At 45.4% G+C, this 26,799-nt stretch overlaps 1 protein-coding gene across 4 annotated transcripts in view; it reads right to left on the reverse strand.

The window, feature by feature from the left end:
- Window positions 1–26,799, reverse strand: part of PACSIN1 (protein kinase C and casein kinase substrate in neurons 1) — a 363,469-nt gene that overhangs the window by 242,408 nt on the left and 94,262 nt on the right. The window lies entirely within an intron of this gene.

A 26,799-nucleotide genomic window follows, 5' to 3' on the forward strand; every position in this document is an offset into this window, starting at 1 on the left:
TGGCTAAACGCTGCAGATTTCTGGACAATGAGTCTGAAAAGCTATTAATCACCCTTGGTCAGCAAGATGCTAATGTAGAGGAAACCAGAATAAAAAGGCAATGACTAGATACCGCAAGAGGCCCAAGGGAGGTGACGGCAAGAGGAAGCAAGCAAAGGCAGCCAGAACCATACCCTCTGAAAGAGCACAGCTAATGGCCTGAATTAAAGAAATATGTTGCTTTGTGATAGGACTGCCTGCATGGGTTTTGGGGGTTCGGGGGTTGTGCAGCGGGAACGATTCCCACGCTCGCTCGTTAACTTCTTTTTTTCTGCTGAAGCACAGACCCACCGTTCTTCTCTCATGCGCTGACCCAGATTGGGAGGAGAGATGCAGAGGGGGGAGGGGGGGGGGCAATAAAGAGGTTTTCCTACAGGAGGGGGAGGCAGTGAGTGACGAGAAAGTGGGTGATTGGGAGCATGGCCGCTTCACCTGAGAGGGAGATCGTAAACATTTACAGTAAAAACACACAGTGGCTATAAAACAAAGAAAACACAATAAAACAATGAACATAACTTTTACAAGGGAAAGTCTAACAGGAAAACGAGTAATGCAAAGCAGGCAGGACCGCAACTAGGGGGCAGGGCGGGACAGGGCCAGCACTTCCGCAGACGGGGAATGCTGGAGATTCAAGACTGCCAGAGTGTCAAGAGTGACAGATGCTCAAGACGATTGATGACTTGCACATGCCAGAGAGGTGTAACTGCCAGAGAGTTTGCTTGCTGGACAACCAGGTCTCCCTGAAATCATCAACTGCCATAAATACAGTATCACTGCCAGAGACTCAAGACTGCCCGAAGGCCAAGACTGCCAGAGGAACAAGAAGGCCCATGTCTTACAACTGCCAGAGAGCGGTATCTGCCAGAGAGTGCCAGAGACTGATGTCTCCTTCAAAGCAGTGACTACCATAAATCCAGTATCACTGTCAGAGATGCAAGATTGTCGGAGTATCAGGATTACCTGAGGGCCAAGACTGCCAGAGGAACAAGAAGGCTCATGTCTTACAACTGCCAGAGAGCAGTATCTGCCAGAGAGTGAAATTGCCAGAGACTGATGTCTCCCTCAAAGCAGTGACTACCATAAATCCTGTATCACTGTCAGAGATGCAAGATTGTCGGAGTATCAGGATTACCAGAGGGTCAAGACTGCTAGAGGACCAAGAAGGCTCATGTCTTACAACTGCCAGAGAGCAGTATCTGCCAGAGAGTGAAATTGCCAGAGACTGATGTCTCCCTCAAAGCAGTGACTACCATAAATCCTGTATCACTGTCAGAGATACAAGATTGTCGGAGTATCAGGATTACCAGAGGGTCAAGACTGCCAGAGGACCAAGAAGGCTGACGTCTTGCAACTGCCAGCGCACGGTATATGCCAGAGGGCAAAACCGCCAGAGACTGAGGTCTTCCTGAATGCTGTGACTGCTGTAAACCCAAGGTCACTCTTGGAGACTCAAGGCTGCTGGAGAAAAAAAAGACTGCCAGGGGGTCAAGCCGGCTGAGGATGTACAGCTGCTGGAGAGAAGTCACTGCCAGAGAGTCATGATTGCTGGAGACACATGGCTTCCTGAAACCCAGCACAGCAAGTAATTCAACTCAACTCAACCTGGGACTAACGTAAATTCAATGTCGCCGCTAGAGACTCAAGACTGCAGGATACACAGGACTACCAATGACTCAAGACAGGCAGCTGCCCAAGTCTACCAGGGACTCACAACTGCTACTTTTATCTTGCCTGCCAGGGAGACAGACTGCCAGTAATGCAGGACTGCCAGAGACTCGAGACTCCTGGAGACCAAGTAGTTTCTGAATAGGCGCGTCAATTTGAGAGTCGTAACTGAGAAAGAGTCGCTATTGCGGGGGTCACAAGACTATTGGAGAACAAACACAGCTAGAAACTTGTGACCGCTGGACAGTGCCAAGCGATGGATAATCGGGACAGTTGGAGTCGCAACGTATGGAAATCCAGGTCTACTGAATAAGCACGACTACTAAGGACGCAAGACAGTTGGGGTTCACGAACGGCACACGGAATGTCCTCCGGGGTCTCGGCACTGCACGGAAAGAAGGCCGATCTATTGTTGGGTGTTGAACCTGGAGATGTACTAGTAGAGGCTGCTCCATGCCTTAACGTTTGCATTCTGCAATGGACCAATTGGGGCTAGAAATACCAAGGGACAAAGCCAAGGACGGCTATGTTGGGCCGTAGCAGTGAACATGAACATGGTACGTAAACTCAATGGTAGAACTCAGTGGTAGGCAACGGACCTCACTGGGATTTGGAAGCATGTTGAACAGGTCTTCAGCTTTCACACAGATGCATTCGGCAGCATCTGAAGCCTTTTCCCAAACCAGCTGTAGTTCTACAATAGCACTTGCCCGTGAGCAAGAGGCGCGTAAGATTGATCCTAGTCCATTAGCTCAGAGGCTTTTCATGGAGCAAGTAGACTCTTGATTGTGAAGTAAGACGAGGCCACCAAACCACTCATTTGGAGTGGGGACCTGGTGTCATGTGTTTTGAAGTTGCCCAAAGTGGACCACTAGATTACACACTCCCAATACATTGGCAATGGAAGTTCAAACATCTCAGGGCTGGGACGCATTCCCCCTATGGATGAAATTCTGCATCTTTAGAATGAAGGCAAAGCCACCCCTCCACAAAAATCTGCTTGCAAAAAGCCAGGAAATTCCATACTGGCCAGTATGCAAAGGACCAGCCTTCCCTAGGTTGGAGTTTACGCAGAATGATGGAACATGCCAAAATCCTCCCTTGATGTTCCGAACCAATTGTACAGGAGATTCAGTGGTAAGGAAAAATGTTGGCGGATTCATGCTAAATTCTAGAGGCCACTCTGGGTTATTCTTGCCAGCTTTGGCCCAACTTCATACATTCACTGACCTCCCAAATCCTATATCCATCTTTCCAGTGCCATGCTGGACCCAGTCCACCTCCAGCTCAATGCCCCCATCAGTCAGCAGTGGCGCCCAACAAAGGACCTACATCTGGGCATCCTAGGAAGATTGTTGGCACTGCCAGCCATTCCTCGTGATGAATTCTCCTGGTAACCTCCAGTGGGTACTAAACAAACCAAGTTCAAACCAAGTTGGAGCACAGGCCATGAAGAACCCCAACCGTAGCTCCCACCATTTGCAACACTTGCCTTCCAGGGGTGGACGAGAAACCAGTTTCCTATAAAAGGGAAATAAATGGCGGATTGGGCTCCCAATCTTCCCCTGCCGCCATTATGTGAGCTGTGTCCAAACCAGGTTTTAGACCACATAGATCTCTCGGAGTGGGGTGTCAACACATCTGAGAGGTTGAAACACGTAGCTAGCCTGCGTGTATTTCAGCCAGTCAGGGTCTCGGAGTGTTCCTCGCCCCCCCTCAACTCCCCCCCGTTCACCAGAATGTACAGCCTTCCAGGCAGTCAGATGGCTAAAACACTTTGGAGTTGATGGGAAACCCGCATCTAAAGTAAAGAAGAAGTTGCAAGACTTGGACTGGATTTGCACCTTAGACCAATGTGTGAGCGACAAACTAAGGTGCCCACTGATTGTAGACAGAAAAGGCTTGAACTCCCTGCCCAGGTACCAGCAAAAGATCCCTTCTCCAAGATATCGGGATCTTCTCCTTAGGGGCAGGCTAATGTTCTGGGTACAAGGGAGTTACAATGGTTAAGAATAATGCCGGGGATTACGAATGCTCAATGCAGATTCTGTAAAGAGACTGGCTCCTGGTAACTGCTTGTGAATCGCTAAACCAAGTAAGATGCAACTTCCTAGACGGGCATAGGGGCATCGGGGAAACCCAAAGCCCCGCCGAGTGGTGGGAATGGGTTTTATTGGGGGAACAAACTGGCTTGGTAATTGCGGTGATGAAGTTGGTTGAATTTGTGCTGAAACCGAGGGACTGACTTGGAGGAGGTGTGAATGGGCAACGATGTCTTTAAGCATTTGAGACACAGTGAGGTTAATGCTGTCTTTTACTATGGGGTTGACTCTCTAGCAGCGAGTATTACCTTTGGAGTTTTCTTTCTGATTTTTTTGGAAGGTTTAACTTTGAGTTTTAGAAAAAATAATATGAGTAGGATCTTATTAAAGGAATCCATTTATGGAAAGAGTAATGTTAAAGGTTTTCTTTTCTGTTAATAACAATTTGTTTTTGACTTTGAAACCAATAAAACATTTATTAAAAACAAAAAAAACACTTTGCGCTACTCTGATTTGTTGGAATGCTTGGCCATCCGGCCAATCACAGCTCCGCTTTGGTCCTGCACCCGCAAGGCAGCAATTACAATGGAATGTGGCAGGATCCGCTGGTGCAATATCGCCCACCCTTACTTGGGACGCAACCAAAATATACCGAATCGTTTCCCAGCAGGAATCAGACCGTTTACCACACTGGGACAGAGGGCGGCACAATACACCATTTTACTAGGCAAGGTGTTGACACCGGTCGACTACTATGGTGGAGATTGTCACACCACAAATGCTTCATTCCATCACATAAAGAGCAGTGCACCTTGATCAATACTGTTGAAAGTCTCGGACCAGCATAAAATAAGGTTTAAACCAAGCGGCGGCTCGTCCATAATGGTCGCTGACCCACCAAGATCCTCACCCATCATTGAGGAGCTGCACCAGCCCAGGAGTGTTCCCTCAGCTGAGGGATTGCGCTTGAGCCGACTTGAACTGTCTAGGGCAATCGCGGTGTCTCCTTGACAGCTCGTACCCCAGCTGGGCAAGTCCACATGGCCATGCAAAGCTGGGGTGTTTTGCTTCCCCAGCTTTGCATGGCCCATTGGAGATGCAGGCCTGGGAACTTCATATTTCTAGGTGCGAGGAGGCGGCACACTGTGCCTCCCTGCACATACAAATGGAGCTGAGAAGGGGGCGCTGTGTCATCACTGCTCCGGCTCCAGCTCGCACAGGAACAGGAGCGCTCTGCTTCCTAGTTCCTTTCCATGCTTTGCGGAAGTCAGAGCGAAGGCCGTGGACGAGCTGAAACCAAACTGGACCTGCGCACAGGTCAAATTTGTATTTTTATGTAAATGGTGAGTGCTGATGAAAGAGTGTATGAACTATGCATGTGAATAAGTGAGTGCATGCTCTGGGTATGTGTTACCTGAATGTGCGAGCGCGCGTGTGTGTGGGTGTGGGGGTGGGGGTGGGGGTGGGGGTGTGGGTGGGTGGGTGTGTGTGTGTGTGTTTGTGCTGGGCCGGGTAGCGAGTGGGTGGTGGGTATGGGGCACAGCAGCAACACATTTTTTACTGGGCAACTATCATAGATTACCAGTAAAAGATTATCATTCTTTTTTTTTAATCAACCTCTGGCTGATAAAAGAAATGATGATTTGTCATTGCATGGCTAGTGTGGCATTTTGGTGCAGACAGTCTAGCTATTTCTTACTATGGCATAGCATTTTATTCTGGGCATCAATGAAAATCAAACATGATGTGTGTGTGAGATCATGTATCTAGACTGGACTACATTGTGCAGCCAGTTTACACATGTTTTCTCATTGTGGCATGGCATTTTTAAAAGGTAAATACAAAGCAAACATGTGTATGTTCTTATATGAGATTCTGGCATATATTGGCGCAGCTGTGCTCAGTCACTCTGGCATATTTGTGGGAGCTATTTACTCTTCACCAATCAAACCAATTTCAGTTAAGGACCAGGAGAGGCTCACGGACCATAGTGACATTGGGGACGCAGGGCCACGTCCACGCAGAAACGCAGCACCGCTTTCTAAAAAAAACTCAACCCCTCTATAGCCAGAGAAAACAAATTCACTTCCCACAGCTGTGCCAGCCCTTAATCAGAGGCACTGCTAAGGTGGCTGTTTTGTTGTTGTAAAAAAATGTGCGGGCATGTTTTTTTTCCAGATGTTTGCACAGGGTTCGTTCCGCAGCACGCGCACGTGGTGACCACATTCAGTCAAAGGCCCGAGTCGGAGTGACTCGACCTGACTCACGTGTAGGTGACACCTGCTCCCTCCAGCCTGCATCTCGGATGAGCTGCGATCAGATTGGATAGGTGCCCCCACCAAGCAATGCCCAAGACTCCCACTGTGCCCAGGCCCCTGCATCTCCTCCACTTCAGATCAAGTCAGGATTACGCAGCCTGTCTGATGAGAGAGAGAGAGATAGAGAGAGAGAGAGAGAGAGAGAGAGAGAGAGAGAGAGGGAGAGAGAGAGCGCGCGCACGCGCAAGAGAGAGAGAGCGGAGTGAGTGAAAGAGATAAAAATAGGACAGGGAGAGGCTACAGAGAAAATTCAAAGAAGGAGAGGCAGAAAGGCAGGGAAGGGGAGTTGGCCAGAGAATGGGGATAGGGCGAGGGACAGGGGGGTAGGGGGGCGCACGGAGAAGAGGGGTAAAGAAAGTGGGCGGTAGGGAAAAAGATAGCAAAGTAGAGACATACTAAGGGTGACCAGACGCAGACGTCCCGGTTTTGCCGGGACCATCCTGCTATTAGGACCCCTGTCCCTCGGTTCCGAGAGTTTTTAAAATTGTAAAATTTAAAATGCATGCCCTGGTTTTGGGAAAGGGAGGGTGGCAACCGCTGTAAGGCAACAATACAAGCTGATATTTTTACATGACAAACTGTTTTCCTACACCACCATTGTTAGAAACCCCAGGATAGCCTCGAATAGGGGAATTTCTGGGTGGGGCTGAGGGCGTGGGGGATATAGTCCCAGTATACCAGCCCAAATCAAAGAGCTCTGTCTCAATCGATTCCCTGCGAAAGGCTGCCAGCCTCCTTTCACCATTAGGGGCGATAGCTCGCAAGTCAACAGATGTCCTCAGTCCTTCCTCCAGCTTGATAAATTGAGCGCCATTACATTAGGTAATACTACCAGGTAGTACAGTGCTTGGAATCAGGAGTCTGGTATGATGCGCTATAGAAGAACACACATTATTCGTATTTTAGATCATGGGAGAAAGGCAATTTCATAGCAGCGCAATTCTGCTAAGCAGCACTCACAGGAGCCACTTTTTGCGCATATGTGTAGTGAAAATCCCACTGAAGTGACTCATTTTAAGGGAAACGAACTGAGACACTGGTACTGGTAAACTGTGTTTTGCCTAATTTCTGTAACATGGACGTTAGAATTGTGGAACACATTTTCATTTTATTTTGATCATTAAAAAAATCATCCACTCTTGTTCGGTTTCATCTGGAATAATTAGAGTGGACAGAATGAGCCCTTATCTTTGCTGTGGAAACAGCACTTGCGCTGTCAGAATGTTCTGAGCGCAGCCTATAGAAGCAGCCCGACGTCATTGCAAGCATTCTGATTGGCCAAGGAGAGGTCAGTCGAACCGGGCAAGGCTCCTTGTTCCACCTAACACTCCAGAGATTATTTTCTTTTAAGTGAAGAGTATAGAATTATTGAACAAAGGAGTGTTCATTATCACAGGATAATGACCTACTCCCGAAGTTTGTCATACGCTGTGGAAGTGTCATTATTCCTGGTAATTATAACTTCACCCAACTTTTATTAGGCTTTTTGTGTTGTGGCGGAGAGGTAAACTATCTTTGTTTAATAAGGAGCAAAGGAAACAAAACGTGTTAGTAAATTAAATATGGTTTTATTTTGTAATATTTAAATAACTGAATTGCCTTTACAAGTTAAGACTTTGAATTGCAAACTTCGTTGAACTGGAGCAGTTATGCAAGAAATTTGAATTATGTTCAAATCTACAATTAGCTTTCTTTTTTCTCTCACAAAAGTGAAAGCACTGTTACATGCTGTAGCTTCTAGTTTGGTCTGTTAAGTTAGGTTTATGCCTGTCACGTTGACAATGCAGTGAAAAAAATATTCTCCAAGAGAACAACTGTCTTTTTAAAATAAATCTTGTAGGGAAATGGCATTACTGTTTTTTTTTATAATGGAGAGAAATGCTTTCTGTTGTTTCCATCCCTGCTTTGTAAGTCAGAATGTCTGGAATGCAGTCAATACCAGTAGTTATTTCATGCACTCTAAACTCTATGATTGGTTGAGAAGAGGTCAATAATAGGTTTCATGTGCATTATTAGGAAGGTCCAATGATTTGGCCCTAAAGACCTGTGGACCTACAGTCACTTCACCTTCAGTGAGGACGTCAAACACAGTGCCAAGCAGTTTCCGTGGCAATCTGTGCCAGTCAACATTATTCAACTGCGCATGCGAAGGTTCTCTTGCCATCTAAATATTAGACTGGGTTTTGGCTGACATTGAAAGAAGAGAACTAAGATCTGGTTGCAGCATTTCTGTGCTCATCCCAGGGAAGAGGATTGTACTTCCGGCTCGTCTCCGGGAAGGACGTACATGTCCCGGGCATATCCTGGGGAAGGACAGAGTTGTTATGGACTTGTCCCTGGCAAGGGAATAATACAGTAGTTCTGGGCTTTATTCCCAGCAAGGATACGGCAATCTTGGGCGTGCCTCAGTGACAAACATAAAACTGAGATCGTCCGAAGGACTAATATAGCAGTTCTGAGCTTGTAGCCAGTGGGCAGGTGGGGGAATGGGGGAACATACCATTCCTGGGCGTGTGCTATGGATGGCCACAAACTCATCTCTTCTGAGAGAAGAACATAGCATCGCTCATCAATTTTTTATGTAATCACCCAAATACGTACGGGTTAGGTGCGCTATATAAGCAAATAGACTAAACTAATCCTGGGATTTTCCCGGGGAATGACACGTACATTCTGGACTCTTCCCAGGGAGGATATGGCAGTTTTAGGATGTTAACAGGGAAGGATTCTGCAGCTTGCAGCCCCACCATACCAGTTTATCTAAGATTCATTCCATTTCTGCGCTTCTAGCTGAACTCATCATTTCATCTGTGTCCCAGACACACCATCCTTCCCACATTCACTGACCCGTGAAATTGGCAGGAGTGAAGAAGAGGGAGGCTGGTGAAAAGAAGGGCTATGGGTGGGAGCAGCCAGTGACTGAGGTCGCCTGCAGAACAGGACTGCTGGAGACCAAAGATTGCAGGCCCCACCAATCTCTCAATTTGCAGACCTTTCCCTCTCCTAGCCCACCACTCCTAAACCCTCTCTTCTTGGAATTAACTGCATCTTCAAATACCTTGAGGTACACATGCTAAAGGACCCCCTCCAATCTGGATGTTGGCATAAACACTCCACTTAAAGTGCTCTCACTCACCTCTCCCACTTTCTAACCAATGCCCTTTGCTCGCACCGCTCCTCCCTACTCATTCTATTTGACCGCTCTGCAGCCTTCGACACTGTGGATGATACCAACTTTCTTCTCACTATGTGGGATGTTTTTACCCATGCAGCCAAGCCCTACCATAAAACTGTGCAGTACTGGCATGGAAAACATCATGATGGCCAGAACTCCCCAGAGAGTGCACAGGGAAAACATGAAGAATAGGCTGCCACCCATTTTTGCCTATGTTGTGAGCACAGGAGGGCACTGCCTAAAACCACGATTGGGCTACACACACACAGTAGCCTGAAACCATTGGGAATGGCAATGCTGATTGCCAAAAGCAACCCAGAACTGTGGGGAATTCATTTTCTTAATGTCAAAAATGGATGCAGTGCTGGTGCTCACCACCATCAGAAAGCCGGCATTTTAAAACCACCAGACTTTTGTGTAAAACTGAACAAATGAACCGAAACCAGGCCAAGGAAAGACTTGCTAAGAGGTGGATACAATGTAAAACTATATTCTGAAAGGACTTGAAGGAAGTAATTATTTAATGTATATATAAAAAATAGCTGCATGTAAGTTGGATTTGAATGTAGAAAACTGGGAACTAAAGTGACATTTAGCTGAATTCTGCCTGACAACTACCCCCGACAGGAGAAACCTGCTCAGCCACTCTTCACAGGCCTAGCTGCATCCTGCTGCCCCTGCCAAAAGGAGATGACACCTCTCTGATTGGGTTAGGGGAGGAGCACCTGGGGACTGCAGGAAGTTGAATAAAGCCCTGTCCTGGACTCAGGCAAATGTTATATTGGGGGGGTCGTAAATGGCTTCCTCTTGGGAGAAACTGGGAGGGGCAGTGCCTCTGCTAGCAAGCTGAGCTTGGGGGAAGTGGATAAACCAGTTATTCCACCATGTGATGTGGGAAGCCACACCCCTTTTTGAGCAGGGCATAATTTTAAAAAGATAGATAACTCATAGTGCGGACTGGTCAAAATTATATAAATAATATTATTATTCTTGGGATTTTTCTGTGCACATTTTAAGAGGTGTTAGGACCCTGTGGTGTATTCTGGGGGGTTGCTAGCGGAAAATAGGGTCTTACTCCAAATGTCTGCATGTTAAAAATCTGACACTTCATCAATTAATGTCCATACTCCTTGCGCACATTTGTGTAATTTTTGGTAAATGTCCGATATTGGTAAACCGACCAAAAAGCGCAAAATGTTGTCATTTCTGAATCCCAGCTCGCAGGAACATGGGGTTTGAACAGAGACCTGTCTTAATTCATCTGTAATATGTACATGTAATGTCAACCACTTGTGTATCTGGGAAATATGTATTTGAGTCAGAAATAGATTTGTGTGCAATTTGACAAGGAGAGGATCCTCTGACCCATAAACAGACCTCATCATGATGACAATCCATTACCTTCCCCCAATCATGGGAGAGGGGCGAATTGGGCCAATGACAAGTAGAGAGGGGCAGGCTCAGTTATGCCACGCACACACCCACTTTCTAAACACATAAAAGCAGACAGTGCAGGACAGGTAGGGACATTCACTTTCCACTTTTTTGCGGGACGCTTTGCCGGGAGACTTCAGACTTCACATCCAGAGATCCAGACTTCAAATCCATCAATCTCCAGAACCTGTAGCAGAAATTAACTCCAGAATTTGTAGCAGAGAGGCCTGAATCCACAAGCTGAATCCTCTTCAGCAGGCCTCAAAGCCAACCAAACTAGTCAACAGCCGGGCGAGCTGTTTGAATTTTTTGCCAAGAACTGTTGCAAGAACCTGTAGCAGTATCCAGAAAGCAGTGCTGTATCCGGAACCAGAGAGAACCACAAACCAGACCGTTGTGAGCAGAACCGGTGCTTGACAGACCCAGAGAGCAGAGCTGACCCAGATAGCCGGGACTTCAGAACCACCCGCCGGAAGTCCCGTCCAACCTGACCAGACCTTGACGGCTTATTTTAAAAATATAGTGTGAGTACTCACTGTGTCAAAACCAATCTCTTAGTTTAAAATAATCTAATCCAAACTATTTTAGCCTATTAGAACTGCCTCCTAGAATCGTGTCATTCTGTCATCTTTAAAACTGAAAACTGTCATCTGTCATTTTGAACTTTTAAATTTCAAATCCGAAAAACTACCTTCACAAAATCGTCCGTATCTCCGGAACCGTTTGTGCTAGGACCAAAATTTTATCTTAAAGCTAAGATTCTAGGCTTTCCAACGAACCTAGAACCGACTTCCTACTCCTTACAGGGCCTCCGTAATTACGCTCGACGCACGCGATAAAATTTGCCGCGATTTGACATTTTGCACAATTTCAGCCACGTGTAAAAATCAGCAGCTCCTTGCTTTCCTTTGCTAAAATTCGTTTTAACCTGCTCGTTACTCATAGAGCATTACTAAAGTGAGCCTGAACTAATGTAAACTAGATATCACCCACCCTGAACCTCTAGAGGGAATTAAAATCAATTTTAGCATCATTTCACTTCATTGCCACCACATTCAAAGCATTTTGGGCCTGTGTTTCAAACGTCTACCTGTTTTCCTCTAAGCTTGCTGGGGGGGAACTGAATTTCGTATTGTATTTGTTGGGATTCTTGAAGACTGTGTGCTTCCTTCCATTTCTTACATTGCAAAGGGGGGGGTGCATTGCCAGAGAAGAAGTGATTATATTATCTTCTGCTAAATCATATCAAGTTATTTCTGTACTGCATTTTATTCATCATTGCATAGTCCTTGAAGCCATAAAAGCATTCTCAGCTACTTCATCCTCTCTATATCACTTCTAAGCCATCAAAAAGAGTGTACCACTGTAACATTATCCATTGTTGATCACTATCATCCTCACAAGTGTGCTATCAAATATTAATTTACTATAAAAGTGTGATAGATATATATTGTTTAATTTTCAAATAAACCTTTTAAATTTGCAAAACAAATCTACTTCTTGGCTCAGTGGGGTCAGGGGGATTCTAAGAGAGGGGTGTTATACAAGGGTTCATCATCCAGATTATAACTTGCCATAAAAATATATAAATAAGGGCTTCCCTTGGGCATCCCAGACAAGGCACTGACTTAGTGGGATTGCTTGATTGGAGTCACTTACAACTATCCTCCCGGGACTTCAAGGACATTGTACTTGGTTGGGAGGATGCATCTCTGACCGCCCATCTCCATCTCTTGGATCTCTAGTACCTCTTCTCCCCCACGCCTTGCTGTCCGGGGCCCAACCCTGTTCACCCTTTACACCTCCTCACTAGGTAAACTCCTCATTTCCTTTTTGGCTTTTACTAACACCTCTTTGCTGATGATGCCCTCAGATCGCAGAGGAGGCAGTTAAACCAAATTCGTTTGCAGCGGAGATCGTTACCCGCACATATAGGCATTGATCAAAGCGCCAGCCAAATTGCAGATGCTCGATACATAAAGGGAATAAGCACTGATTAGGGGAAGTTCAAACACTCTTCCCTAACTAGGACCAGGAGGATTGTCCTCCATTCTATGGAATGGGTGGATCTGCATGGCATTCCACATCTCTGGAATCCACATGAAGCCACCTCTCTATTTCAAGAAACTCCACAACTCGACTCGAATGGGAGCAGTGGTAGAGCTCAATAGAACTGTCCAAGTGTGCACGATCTCTCAACAGAATTAATGCTGGTGGGCTTCAACACAGAATAATGCAGCAAGACACTATAACCCACCACAACACTCCTCATGAACAAAGAAAAGCAGATAAGTGTAACCCATAGACATCAGCGAAAGTCAAGACTGGGGATATGTGAGATCAGATAACACGCCTCTGTCAATGGGTCATCTTTCGTATCAAGCTAGGAATACTCCCTGCCTTCATGCAATCCAAATATTCCGAGGTGCTACTGGACAACCCCAAGAAGCGGGAAACAAGCAGCAGACACACGCGCAACAATCCTGAGGTCCATGTTGGCTTCCCATTAAGGATGTACTGCATTCAACAGACGTACAACATTCCCAAATGCTGATATTTTGGACTACGACTTCCATGGTCCCTCGCCATTGACTTTGCTGGCTTAGGTTGATGGGAGTTGCAGTCAAAACATGTGGAGAGTCAAAGGTTGTAGATCCCTGCTCTATGGCAGCCATTCGCTTGCCTTTACTTTGAAAAAGTTCTTGACAAGTAACCAAGACAACTAAAGTTTTTGACAAAAAAGATGTCACCAGTCCTTTGAGTACAGGAAACCACACTGGTTGGTCCATCCTGAGGAAAAGACCAAGAGAACCCTTGCCATGCGAATAGAACCATAAGCGACAGACAGATGCTCAGTGCTTCTGTTCAAGTTCGCATGGCCATTTCTACCTCTTTCTTTAATTCTTTGTCAAAAATGGTGGTGACGGCATATCCTACCAGTCAGTAAGGTCCTAGTGCCGTTTAAAAGGGATTACTTTCCTCTTACTGCCTGGTGCAACCCGCTGACATTAGATACAGGCTTCTGCTGCCTTTTCTTTTTGGGATACTGTTTTTTGAAAGGAGCACATATCTTTTTTTTCAAAACGGAAAAAGAATTCCGAAAAAGATGTCCACACTAGAAAAAGAAAAGGGACTTTTCACAAAAAAAGCAAGAGACCCCTTTCTATTTCCATGGTGGTCAACAAGCTTCACCACAGTGGAGCGAATGAAATAGAACAAGCTGGCCCCAGGTAAATGTGCTCACTAACAGGCTTGTATCAGTGCCACCAGAGTAAATGAAAGAGGGTATATGGAAGTAGCAAAAAGTGAATGGAGGCAAACCTACGTTGAGGTGAACGATCTGACATTTTTAAGGTTACTCGGAGAGATGAAGCCTGCATCGGCCGCTCACTACAGACACAAAAGATTACAATGGGGGTCGGCACCAAGGAGGAAGATGGCAACCCCTTGACCAGTCACCTGGACTGGAATCTTGATATAGGTGGGCGCACTAGGAAAGAAAGGATAACAGATTATCCCGAATACCATCGCTTGTAGGAGCCGAAGCAGCGTAAACTTACTGTGCACCGCAAGGTCATGTCAAACAATTCCAATCGATTTGCCATTGATTGGATATCCAGAGAGAGGGATGGTGGTTGGGTGGGTGGGGGCGTTGTAATGGATGTGGCCATCTCAGATTTCTGCAAGGCCATGGACTTCCCGCTGTACAATGCTAGGGAATGGACTCGACAGGCCGGGGATAGGATAATATGATATTATATGATATGATATTTTATTTATATCGTGCTCATACACAAGGGTTTCAGAGCGCGACCAAGCAAAGGGAGGATAAAAACAATGATCTTACTAGCCCCAGTGACATTAAGAACGTGCAATGATCTTACTAGCCCCAGTGACATTAAGAACGTGCAATGATCTTACTAGCCCCAGTGACATTAAGAACGTGCAAGTGTATTGGAAAGGGAAAAAGGGGGAAAATGCGAGGAAGGGGGAGCGGTGGAAAGTGCAGCAATAAATAAATAAATGCAATAAATAAATAAATACAGGTAAAGTCAAGTGCATGATTTGTCAGATAAGGTATATCTGATAAGTGCAGTAGAGAAATAGGGGACTGTATGGGTACAGATACAGATCCAAGTACGAGGGGTGGCTCAGAGGCAGTGCAGGTGGGTGAGCAGGTGCCTGGGCCCGAGGGACAGAGGGTGGCCAGGAGCATGTAGCCAAGAGAGAAAACGGATCAGCAGGGGAGAAGAGGGGCAAAGGCGGAAGCAAAGAGGAAGGTCTTGAGGTGCTCCGGAACTGGAGATGGTTCTCCTCAAGATGAGAAAGAATGTTTGGTGAAAGACATCAAAGGTTGGGAACCATGACCTTGACTCAATTAAAATGAATGATTGGTCGTGCAGTGTGTGCATCGTTTGCACAACTATCTATTCAATGCATTCCTAAGTGATTTCACGCCATATTGTACGGCGCTTGATACTGGTTTAGGTTGGATTATGGAGGACTATTAGTGGAGTGGAACGATACGGATATTGTGAGAAAATCCAGAGAATGTAAAAACTGCAAAGTTAGCAACAAGATATTACATGTGAGAAAAACCCCTATGAAGGAGATTACGGTGCCCGAAATGATATGGGATGTAGTAGAGATAGATATATTGGGACCATTCAATGTGAGGGGATCACAGGGAAGTTATGTAGTTGTAGCAGTTGATGTGCTATTAAAATGGCCAGAGGTTTGTGTGTTGAGAGATATTAGTGCAAGGAGAATTGTGCAATTCTTGGAATAAGTATTTTGGAGAGAGTGTTACCGAGGAAGGGGATATCGGACAATGGTCCTCAGTTTGTATCCAGAATATTTAGGGAGATTTTGTAGGAGAATGGGATAAACCATGAGATAACAACTTTATTCCCGGGAGGATTCCCAGGAGGATAGCTTAAGCGGCAACGTGCTCGTTTTGGAAACAAGACGACACGAAGCAACACAGGTTCGATCCCCGGGTCCGTGCTTAGAAACATCTGGGTATTAAGCGCGGTATAAATACGCAACTAAGACATATTCCTGTAACAGCACCTCGATGCCCCAGGGCTGTGTGAGCGCTTTCAAAATGCAAATAAATAAATAAATACATTATATTATCCCAAGGGTAATGCATTGGTGGAGCGGTTTAACAGGGCTCTCATGGATGTGGTTAGGATAGCGACAGTCACAGGTGGGGACTGGATCAGGGCGGTCACGCAGAGGGTATTCCAGTATAGGATGGCTCTGCATGACACAATAGAAATGTCACAGTTTGAAAGTTTTAGGAGACGGAAGCCCAACACAAAGCTATGTCCCGGATGATTGAGAAGAGCCGGTGTGGTTGAGGTGGACGAAAGTGAAATGAGACAAAAAGAATGAGAAGAAGTCGTCTGTGTTCCAAAGAGAAGCATGATAAGTTAAATTGTGCAAGGATGACACATATGCCCGGAGGAACAATAGTAAGAATAAAGTTGGGAAGGAATGTGCTGAAAGGGCTGTCTAAATATTCAAAGATGACAGTGAAGGAAGCTTGGGAAGTTCAGTGAAGCTGGAAAATGTTAAGAGATCTAGAACAAAGAGAGGGTGGGAAAGGTGCCGAAGAATGGTGTGGAAAATGAGGGATGGAACAGGGAAGTGGTAAATTGTGTGCTTGAAAAATGTGGAAAAGCGAAGGATGTGTGTTGTATATGAAAGTGTAAATATGCGGCAAGTGTAAATAGTTAAATACGGTAGTGTTTGCTGCCATTCAGTGGAATACAGTGGAGAACCACCCTGTGGAACATTTTGAGGTGGAATGTTGTGGTTAGAAAGAGAAAGGAGCAAAGAACTGAAGCAGCTGAAGGGAGATGGGACTGGGGCTCATGCTGTAAAGACAATGATTTAAGAATAAAGGTTACTCACCAGTCTCCGTGACTTAATATTTAGCCAGTCTGTAAGTTTTCCAGAATGGTTGAAGAGGACGGAATCAAGGCTCATGCACTTAAATGGACTTATAACTTCATCAAAAACGTATCTGGAATTTCGTCCAGGTGAAAAGGATCCAAGATAGATGATATTGGACAGCATACTATAAGGTTTACATGCGGCTTGACACACCAGATCGGCTTTTGAAAATTAGAGGTGATCTGGCCAAACCTTCCAAAACTGTCCATAGGGTGTATTGCAACAAGGAAACATTGGGAAACATGAAGCATAAACCAGGATAATCCATGGCTAAACACTGATAAACCACTGATAACCATGCATGGTTTGCTGAGGATTACAGACGCATGGTATGAGTTAATTCAGAGATGTGTTCAAGGTTTACGATGATGATAGTATAAGGATGGAGGGCAAGCCGAGCAGGCTGAAAAGTTGGTAAAGATGTATATTGAGATGATGGGTCCATAAGAGCAGGTAGAACCTTTGGGAGTAAGAATTGCATGATTCCACTCTGTGCGTCAGTAGTTGAGACCCCACCATGAGCAGAGTCACAATTCAGCCAACCACAAAATGCTGCTATGATGGACCCTGTGCAGGGTATTTACAAACTTAAACAAAGCAAAATAAAAGGGGTTTAGAATAAATCTTAACCTCTGGCATTGCTCTAGACAACCTTCCAGACAATCGTTATTCGCCTGCCAAGCCATTACAAAAGGGGAAAGACCATGTGCAAATCAGGCTTGGCCTCACCCCAAAAGGGGCAGTTCAACACAAACTGCTTGGTCACATCCCTTCTGCACGAGACCACAAGCCTCCCCAGATATGTTTCGGCCTCAGTGGGCCTCATCGGTAAGAAGTAGCTTGGGTCTCTAGACCCAGCAGGCACAGGACCAACATCTGCGCATACCCATCCCACTTGGGGTGACTAAGCCAAACAAAAGGGCTGGTGGCCGGAAGGTTTAGAATTTATCCCATAGGATTATGTGAGGAATCAAATTTTGCGCATAAACTGGGGAACCGTAATAAGTACCGAGATGGTTCATATGTCTTCGAGCAGCACACGAAAAGCACCATTTGTTCATAGGAATCCCCTCAAAATTCAACATTGGGAACCAGAGCTATAAGCTAAAATGTGATTGTAGCTACTGTGAAGGTAACATGAGGTAGACACAGACAACAGTTTCAAATTTGGTTCACAAAAGATGTATTAACTGAAAAGGCAGAATGGAGTAAGGCCTAACTTGACCTATTCTAAGGTGGGATTTCCCTACCTAACGAAAACTAAGGATAGTCTGTGTCAGGAAGTCCAAATCAAATGTCGGTCTGTGTCCAAAACCTATACTTGCCCTTGCAACTAACATTAAAATAGTCTGTACAAAATGAATAGTGTTAAAATAAAGTTAAGAGGATCTTCCAGCGCTTTGGCTTGTAATCAACTTCCCGTTCCCCAAGTTCAAAACAGTTAACCAGATATCAGGTTTCCCTTCCCCAAGAGTACAAGTCTTCCAGCGTTTCAACAATAGAAAAACAGTTCCTTGGGACACTCCCCGGCTCTTTGAATATTGGCACTTTTCATTAACTCACATAGGCAGTTCTGATTCTAGACTTTAAAATCACAAGCTTCTTTTGGAGACTTTCAGTGGCTCTTCCACATGGTCCACCCATTACAGGTCACGCAACCAATACCGCTTCTTGACTGCTTTCCATCAAAAATGTCCCAATGCTTCCATTTGACAATGACACTTTATTCACCTGTCTAACACTCTCCTGACACTTTACGGTGGCTTGGTTGGCCACTGTGCACTTGTTACATTTCCTTATACTCTTCTGGCTCTTGCCAATGCAGGTTTCTGGGTCTGTGCAGTGCACAAAAGTGTCTTCAGGGTTAAGTAAAGTGAAAATAACTGATGTAAAAGCCCACACTCTCTACAGAGAGTGTGCAAGGAACTCCCATTTGAGGGGGGCATTGCCACTGCATAGTGTCAAAGGAAAGGATTCCATCATCTGTTGAGAAGGGTCTGGTATTAAACATTTGTTGTGATAGAACATTGCTAGAAATGGAATGTGTGCATGGAATTTGGAGATAAAGAGCACTGTGCAGGTCTATTCTTTAGCCCAATACAAAAGCACTACATTTTATTTAAGTTAGACCCCATACAAAGTATATTGTAAAGCACAATTGCACTGTTAGGTTCTAGGGTGCTGCCTTAATTATATTTACCTTAGGGATATTCTTATGAGTGACCCTAGTCTCTGAAGTATTCTGTAGACCTATGTTTCCTTGTTACATGTTACCTGGGGGGATTAGAGACTGTAGATGAAAACTGTGCATACCTGGAGCTTTAAGTGGGTTTGGGCTAGCCATGGGCGAGCCCCAGCATGCTCAGAAATTTCGTTCTGAGGCAGGGCCCTGCCGGGGCTCACTAATCTCCCCTACCAGCTCCGGCCGCTAAAAGGACAAGCATTTTTGTCTAAAGCATGAAGCTCTCGCCCATCTGCGATAGCTTCAAGATTCTGAAAAAAAATGCTCTTCATCCATAATGGTGGCGCCGCACCTGCAAGACATCCTTTCTAGCAAGAGATGCCCGTGGGCCGGTGCCACCATTATGCAGAGGAAGGTGAGACTGCTGGAAGCAGAGGTATTTGTTTCTAAATCCTGAAGCTCCCGCTCATTCGGGGGAGTTTCAGGTTTTAGGAAAATGGCCTCAGCTTCCAGCGGCCTCACCTTTTCAGCCAATGGTGATGCTGCCTCTGCCCAGCTGGCGAGGGGCAGCGCCACCATCAAGTCTGAAAAGGCGAGGTGCTGCCCCTGCCAGGCAAGCCTTTAGAAAATAAATGCAGAGATCAGAACCCTCATCCCCAGAGGGCAGAGGGTGCTGATCTCCACAAAGGGCTGCCTGGCGGGCGTGCCTCTAGCCCATTGAGCCAGGGCTCGTCAAGGCGCATGGCCTAACGAGCAGGCAGGTGACCACCCCCCGCCGAAAGGCCACACCCCCTTGATGAGCCCCGGCTCCTTTTCCTGTACACTTAAGGCATTGGGTGTCTCATATGTCTGTTCTGTGGCTCTAAAAATGGATTTGTGGTTTTCGCCTGTGTGTCATAGGAAATAGTGCTTGGAAGGGAAGGTTTTGTGCCACGGAGTAAGGTGGCGGGCCTCTTGATAATTATTTTGTGCATGAGGATTTTGTTTATTGATTAAAAGGAAATGACATTATATTCTTTCTATAAACTGGCCCGGTTCTTGGTTTGCCTTTTGCAAAAGGGGTGTGGGAGCACTGGGGTGTTATATGTTTTGAATGCAGAGTTAGTTAAAAGTCTAAGTCATTGCTCAATTGGTGTGGTGCTCTTGATTGTGGGGGAATTAACTCTCTGCATTAATTGTTGCCCCATAAATATATCCTACAAAGTACACGGCTCTCTTACACCCTACCTCTTCCACAAGATCTTCGATTTTCTTGTACCAAGTCTAAGTACGAGGCTCTCCTCCACCCTACCTACAGTAAAGAGGATGTCTGCATAAACCCACTTGTGAGCGGGAGGAAGAAATATGATGTTACTTTTTACCTAAAACCTGTCGTTGAGCGCTTTGACAGCCACAAAGGTGTGTTGGTTCCTCTGGAAAAAAGTTAAAATGCATTCCTTATTTTGTCCAGCTGACTTTGGGACTATCATAATGTTCAGTAAGGGTATCCAGATGTCTGTTAAAATCCTCAACTCTTTGCTTGTGAGTTTTTGATGCTTTGTTTAATATCCATCAGGGTGACTAAAAAGCAGAAATGACTGCAAATTATGAAAATAGGTTACATAAGCCAGAAGAATAGCTCTGGAAGCAAGACAATGCAAAGCAACACAGGTTCAAAACCCAGACCCGCACTTAGAGGCTGGATTGCGGCATGAAGCGTGATATAAAAACACAATAGAATTTATGACATTTTTATAAGTCGTTACTCGTCTATTACTTCTTGATGGAAAAAAAAACATCCTGCCACTGCCTTTAAATACGAGTTTCCAGGACTGAAACCCCAAAAAGTAAAGTGTGGTACATAAGGGACTCTACGACTGCGCGACCATCAGTCACGAACGCCTGTTCACAATTAAATTGGATAGGAAGGATAGCTGAGGTGCAACATGCTCATCTTGGAAGCAAGACAACAAAGAGCCACACAGTAATGTACTTAGAGACTGGTCACTGGCATTGAGCGCGTTATAAAAGATTAGTACATTTTGACAATTTGCACACCACAGGCTGAATTGTGAGTGAGTGCTTTAACGACTGTTTAATTAACCAACTTAATTCACGATCTTGAGTTTTTGTGTCATTCGTACTAATGTGCTTATTTGTTAATTATTTCTAAGATTACTGTTGTAAGAGGTGCAAGCATAAATGCAGAAATTAATTTGCCATTAGAAGAGAAGCTTTGGGCAATAGGAACGTAACACTGATAATTTAAGATAAAACGGAATACGCTGTAACATTACACATGACGTCATATATCGCGATGGCTTCAAATACAGTATAGCTAATAACGTAATATAAAACCTAAAATATGGTACTAGAATAAATACAAGGTACTACAAGACATAACATTTGGCCTATTATAGGACAAACGCCCTGACCAATTACGCTAAAATGAATGGCCTTGTTATCAACTACGACACGGCGAAGTACATCAAAAGGAGCCCGTGTCCGTTGGAAACTTCAGAGGGTCTAATTATGCAAGTAGATCTTTATACATTTCTTGGATTGACGGTTGACCAGGAAAAACAATGACGATTGCAGGTAAAGAGAATAGGGCCCTGGCTTTGATGGCCGTACTGAAGAAATTTGCTGAGCAAACGGCAGGATATATCCTGCGCCTGCCACAATAAACGGTCTGGGTGCGACGTGCATTGCCAATACGGCATGGTTAAGAACTATTGAAAGGATAATCCAGTGCCGTATTCTATGACTGCCCCAGTGTGCGCCCATCGAGGCCATAAAGTTGGAGCTAGGGTTGGCTCATTAGCAGGACGTGTCTTGATGAAATCGTATACGCAATAAAAAAAAAAAACAGTGTGTCCGCTACTGGAATTGCTTAGTAAGAGAGGGCCATGCATTGGCCGGGTTTAAACATCTGAACTTGGAATTGTTCTGGACTATTGGATGGGAACCAGTATGGAAGTTGGATTACGACCATCTGAAAAAATAATTTATAAAAAAATTCATAGAGTGGAATTGGCATAGTAATTACAGAATAGCACAGAGGCAACGCGCTGGTCTTGGAAGCAATGCCACGCAGAGCAACAGAGGTTTGAATCCCAGATCCGCGTTTAGAAATCGAACTCAGGTGCGTTATAAAAAACAATAAAACCTTAAAGGATGACATAGGGTATGTCGCAGTTTATGTGCGTACACAGAAACATCTGGAATTAACACTGGCCCCTTCCTTGACAATATTTGTTTTGCTTATTAGACTAAATGAGCGCCCAGGATTGGCGATAGCAGGTCCCGTATGGACCTGCCTGCCTGGAGAGCATTTCCGCCAAAGATCAATGGGAATCCACGGAGCTATATGTTGTACACCGACGATATAGTGTTGCTAGACCTAACACTGATCGGCCTACAGCGGAAGCTCTCTGCATTGAGACAATATACAGAAGAAAATGGTCTGGCGATAAATGCTCAAAAAACGGAGATCCTAGTTCTGCAAAATTTAAAGGGAATAAAAAGAAAGACTGGGAATAAATTCATATGGAAGATTGGACGAGAACCAGTGAAGTGTACGAATCAGGCACAATAATTGGGTGCACTAATCAATTCCCATGCAACAGATGACCCAATGGTTAAGAGAATCAAAAGCAAATGCAAACTTTTGGCCGTGCAAGGAGCTATAACAAATAAAAAGCTTGGAACATTCTCACTGAAGCCAGTGATGGAATTCTACAGAGCAAAGGTTATACCCACCGTAATATTTGGTTGTGAAACAATGTTGGGGTACCCTTATTCAACATGGTCTGCATGTGAAAACCTATTTTGGAGGAGAACTCTACAATTGCCGAGAGGTACCCCGACGGCCTGCATTAGATATGAGCTAGGCTTAACCTCGATTAATGCAAGGGTGTTGTGGAATATGCTCTCCATTTACAGGAAAGTAATTGGGGCGTACGGCCTTCTGCAGTATAAAATCTTCAGTGTACCTGCAAAGGAAGCAAGTGAGTCTGTCTTCGATAAATGGAAGCAAATTTGTGAGACACTCCTGGACCAACTAAACACGAATAAAGAAACCGTGTTAATCAACTCGAACACTGTATAAAAAGACTGTGGGACCAAGACTGTGTAACGCTCACCTGGTATCCACGGGGACGTCACTCAGCCTGTTCTGACCTCTTACGACCTCGAACCCTTCCCTGGAGTCTACTCGACTGGAGATTCGGCCTTGTTTTCTTGGAAAGTGTGCTCTCCGTCCTGCTTTCAGCGCAGGGGCGCATTGATTGATGCAGGCTCGTTGCTGCCTAGTTACATCACTCGCAAGAGTCCGACAGGTAAGTATAATGAGTCTTTTGAACAGTTCTCCAACTTCGTTCCTTTCCTTCCTTAGATGATGGCCGGCGTCTGGGGATGGCGACGTGCTGCTGAGATGAGTAGCGCTGAAGGCGAGTGAGAGCGCGATGCGCGATGCGACCCTTTCGTATTTGTATTGAACTGAGTTCTTTTTCTGTGTCTTTTAGGTGCCGCAACGTTTTCAGCATAGATGCCGGTTATGAAGAAGAAATGCGGTAAGCACGGACTGCGGCGCCTCTAGATGTTTCCACGCTAACCTGGAGTGTCTTTTCCCTCTTGCAGATGGATGAGAAGTTCCGGAGACAGAGTTCCCCCAGAGCAGCTGAGATTCAGGTAAGCGTTTGAAGCTCGTACAGTGTTTAAAAATAAGCGAAGATTTGCTGAATGCTTACTAATGCCTTTTTTCTATTCTGTTCCCTTTTCCTTAGGAAGCGGCGTGCCGGAATGGGAATGACACCGCCGAAGATGCCCGCAGAACAGAAGGAGCGATGAATGATGGGCAGAAGCGCCGCAAGGTAGGGCTGTTCCTAACGGTGTTCTTGTTCTTGCAGGAGCTGAGCGCAGAAGAAAGATGCAGGCCTACTGGAGACCGATCCGAACACTGAGTTTCACGCTCCAGGTGCAGAAAACACAAAGCATGTTTCTCAGCCTGGGCGTGGCTTAAATAGTCTCTGGGTATCCCAGGTGTCTCTGGGCTGACCACACCCAAAAGACTAGACTGCACATGCAGTTCTGGGAACCGAAATATGTGGGGGCATCCATCTTGTCCCCATCAATGCACTACAAGTCCAATCCCCAATGTTATCCTATGGGAGTGAGTGAGTCTGGTGCCAAAGGCGCCAAGTCTGACTCCAAGTGGGTCTTTGGAGGGATGGAGAGGCCCTTGAGGGCCATGTAGGGGATCGTGGCCTGGCTCCAGCCTGACATCTTGGAGGGCTGGGGACATGAGGGGCAGGAATCATGACAGACTGGTGTGAAACATCTGATCAAAGAGCAACACAAACTCACTCCCTAAGTATCTACAAATGTTTCCGTGCGACAAGAAGAGAAAATCCTTCTTGAAACTACGTTTAAACCTACTTCGAACAAAAGAGGTCCTTAATTTGCGAAATAGTAACTCTGAGGAAAATTCTCAATGTCGGTTTTGTGAGGCGCATAAAGAAACTCTGAAACCTCTAGAGTTGTTCTGCAAGGAGCTCAGCGACATCAGAACCAAATACATGGGCAGCGAAAACGCCAAAAGACCGCACTTAAATGGGGACGTATGGTGGAATGTGATGAATGAAGGAAGTGATAAAAAACGAACCTTTGCACTAACATTCTCCCTAGAACTGGGAACGAGGTTAACTTCCAATGATATATGATGTGAAACAGCATAAAGAAGGAAACATCTAAGAGCCCATTGCAAGAAGACTCCTGAGACTCATGCCCTTGCTGTTGTGGAGGATTTTGTGTTTTAATTGTAGCAATTAATGATTTTGAGTTTAAATAACTCATAGATTGAGCTGTTGAGAACCATGATCTTAAAAGCAATATATTTTAAAAGTTTGTAATAAACTGTATAAAATAAAATTAAAATTAAAAAAATAAAAACATAAAGAAGTTGTAGGTTATGTAAATGTAAACATCTTGTGGAAACAATTAGAAACGTCATGACTACATGTAAATCCTAATTCTTTGTGATTTCATCAAATTTATTTTATCGAGAGAGAATTGGTCGAATTTTGTTTTTTCTTTAAGGCCATTTTACTACAAATGCATGCGAGAGAGACCTCCCACAGCTCGCCAACCACAAAATCCCCCTTATCTTTATTATTCTCATAACCCACCCCCCACAAACATTTGCGGTAAAGTGCAGCAAAAGAAATTCAACCAATTCTCCCTCGATGAAATCTACTAAGGCCAAAACTCCCGTTACTGTAAATCCTTAGGGCCGACGTCTATGGGTTATCGGGATCATTTCGTTCTTGATCTTGACTGCAAAAAACTGCTTTTTGGCAAAGATATGTAATGGAGAAAGTGTGGTGCTTGACATAGCGTTATACAAGATTTGGCAGGCGATTGTAGGGAGACTAGACGTATTTGGTAAACAGCCATTTTAGATGGAATTGAATATAGAATTAGGATATGGAAGATGGAAGTGGAGAGAATAGTACTATTATATTAGAAGATCAAATTGTGTCTCTGTAACAGGAACTGATGCTAAGATTACCTGGAATCTGTTGAGGCAGTAGACTTGTGTGCTAAGGGAAGAATGTTTATATTTTTTTTATTTACTGTGTGTCATAGTTACATTAAACTTTTCACACATGTAAAACATCCACATTCAAACAGTCCCACTGCCACCTTCAGAGACAGCCGAGGACTATACCTCCCAGAGACCTATTATCTCATAGACAGTCCCACTAACACCTTCAGAGACATCCGAGAACTATACCCCACAGAAACCTACTATATCATAGGCACTCCCACTGCAACCTTCAGAGACAGCTGAATACTATACTCCTCAGACACCCACTATCTCACACAGTCCCAATGCCACCTCCAGAGACAGCTGAGAACTATATCCCTCAGAGACCCACTATCTCAGAGACCGTGCCACTACCACCTTCAGAGACAGCTGAGAACGATACCCCTTTAGAGACCCACTATCTCAGAGACAGTCCCACAACCACCTTCAGAGACAGCCGAGTAATATATCCCTCAGAGACCCACTATCTCATAGACAGTCCCACTGCCCACTACCGAGACAGCCGAGAACTATACCCCTCAGAGACCCACTATCTCATAGACAGTCCCACTGCCCACTACCGAGACAGCCGAGAACTATACCCCTCAGAGACCCACTATCTCATAGACAGTCCCACTGCCCACTACCGAGACAGCCGTGGACTATACCCCTCAAAGACCGACTATCTCAGAGACAGTCCCACTGCCACCTCCAGAGACAGCTGAGAACTATATCCCTCAGAGACCCACTATCTCAGAGACCGTGCCACTACCACCTTCAGAGACAGATGAGAACGATACCCCTTTAGAGACCCACTATCTCAGAGACAGTCCCACAACCACCTTCAGAGACAGCTGAGAACTATACCCCTCAGAGACCCACTATCTCATAGACAGTCGCACTGCCACCTCCAGAGACAGCTGAATACTATACTCCTCAGACACCCACTATCTCAGACAGTCCCACTGCCACCTTCAGAGACAGCTGGAAATGTACACCTCAGAGACCCACTATGTCAGAGACACTCCCGCTACCACCTCCAGAGACTGCAGAGGACTACAACCCTCAGAGATCCACTATCTCATTGACAGTCCCACTGCCCACTACCGAGACAGCCGAGAACTATACCTCTCAGAGACCCACTATCACAGACAGCCGCACTGCCCCCTTCAGAGACAGCTGAGAAATGTACCCCTTGAATACCAACTATCTCAGACAGGCCCACAACAGAGACAGCCGAGAAGTACCCCCTCAGAGACCCACTATCTCAGACAGTCCGACTGCCCACTACAGAGACAGCTGAGAACTATACTCAGAGACCCACTATCTCATAGACAGTCGCACTGCCACCTACAGAGACGGCTGAGAACTATACCCCTCGGAACCCCAGTGACGCGGAGACAGACTGCCAG

Source organism: Ambystoma mexicanum, chromosome 13 (genome assembly GCF_040938575.1).
Source record: "Ambystoma mexicanum isolate Mex_15411 chromosome 13, UKY_AmexF1_1, whole genome shotgun sequence".
NCBI classification, from domain to species: domain Eukaryota; kingdom Metazoa; phylum Chordata; class Amphibia; order Caudata; family Ambystomatidae; genus Ambystoma; species Ambystoma mexicanum.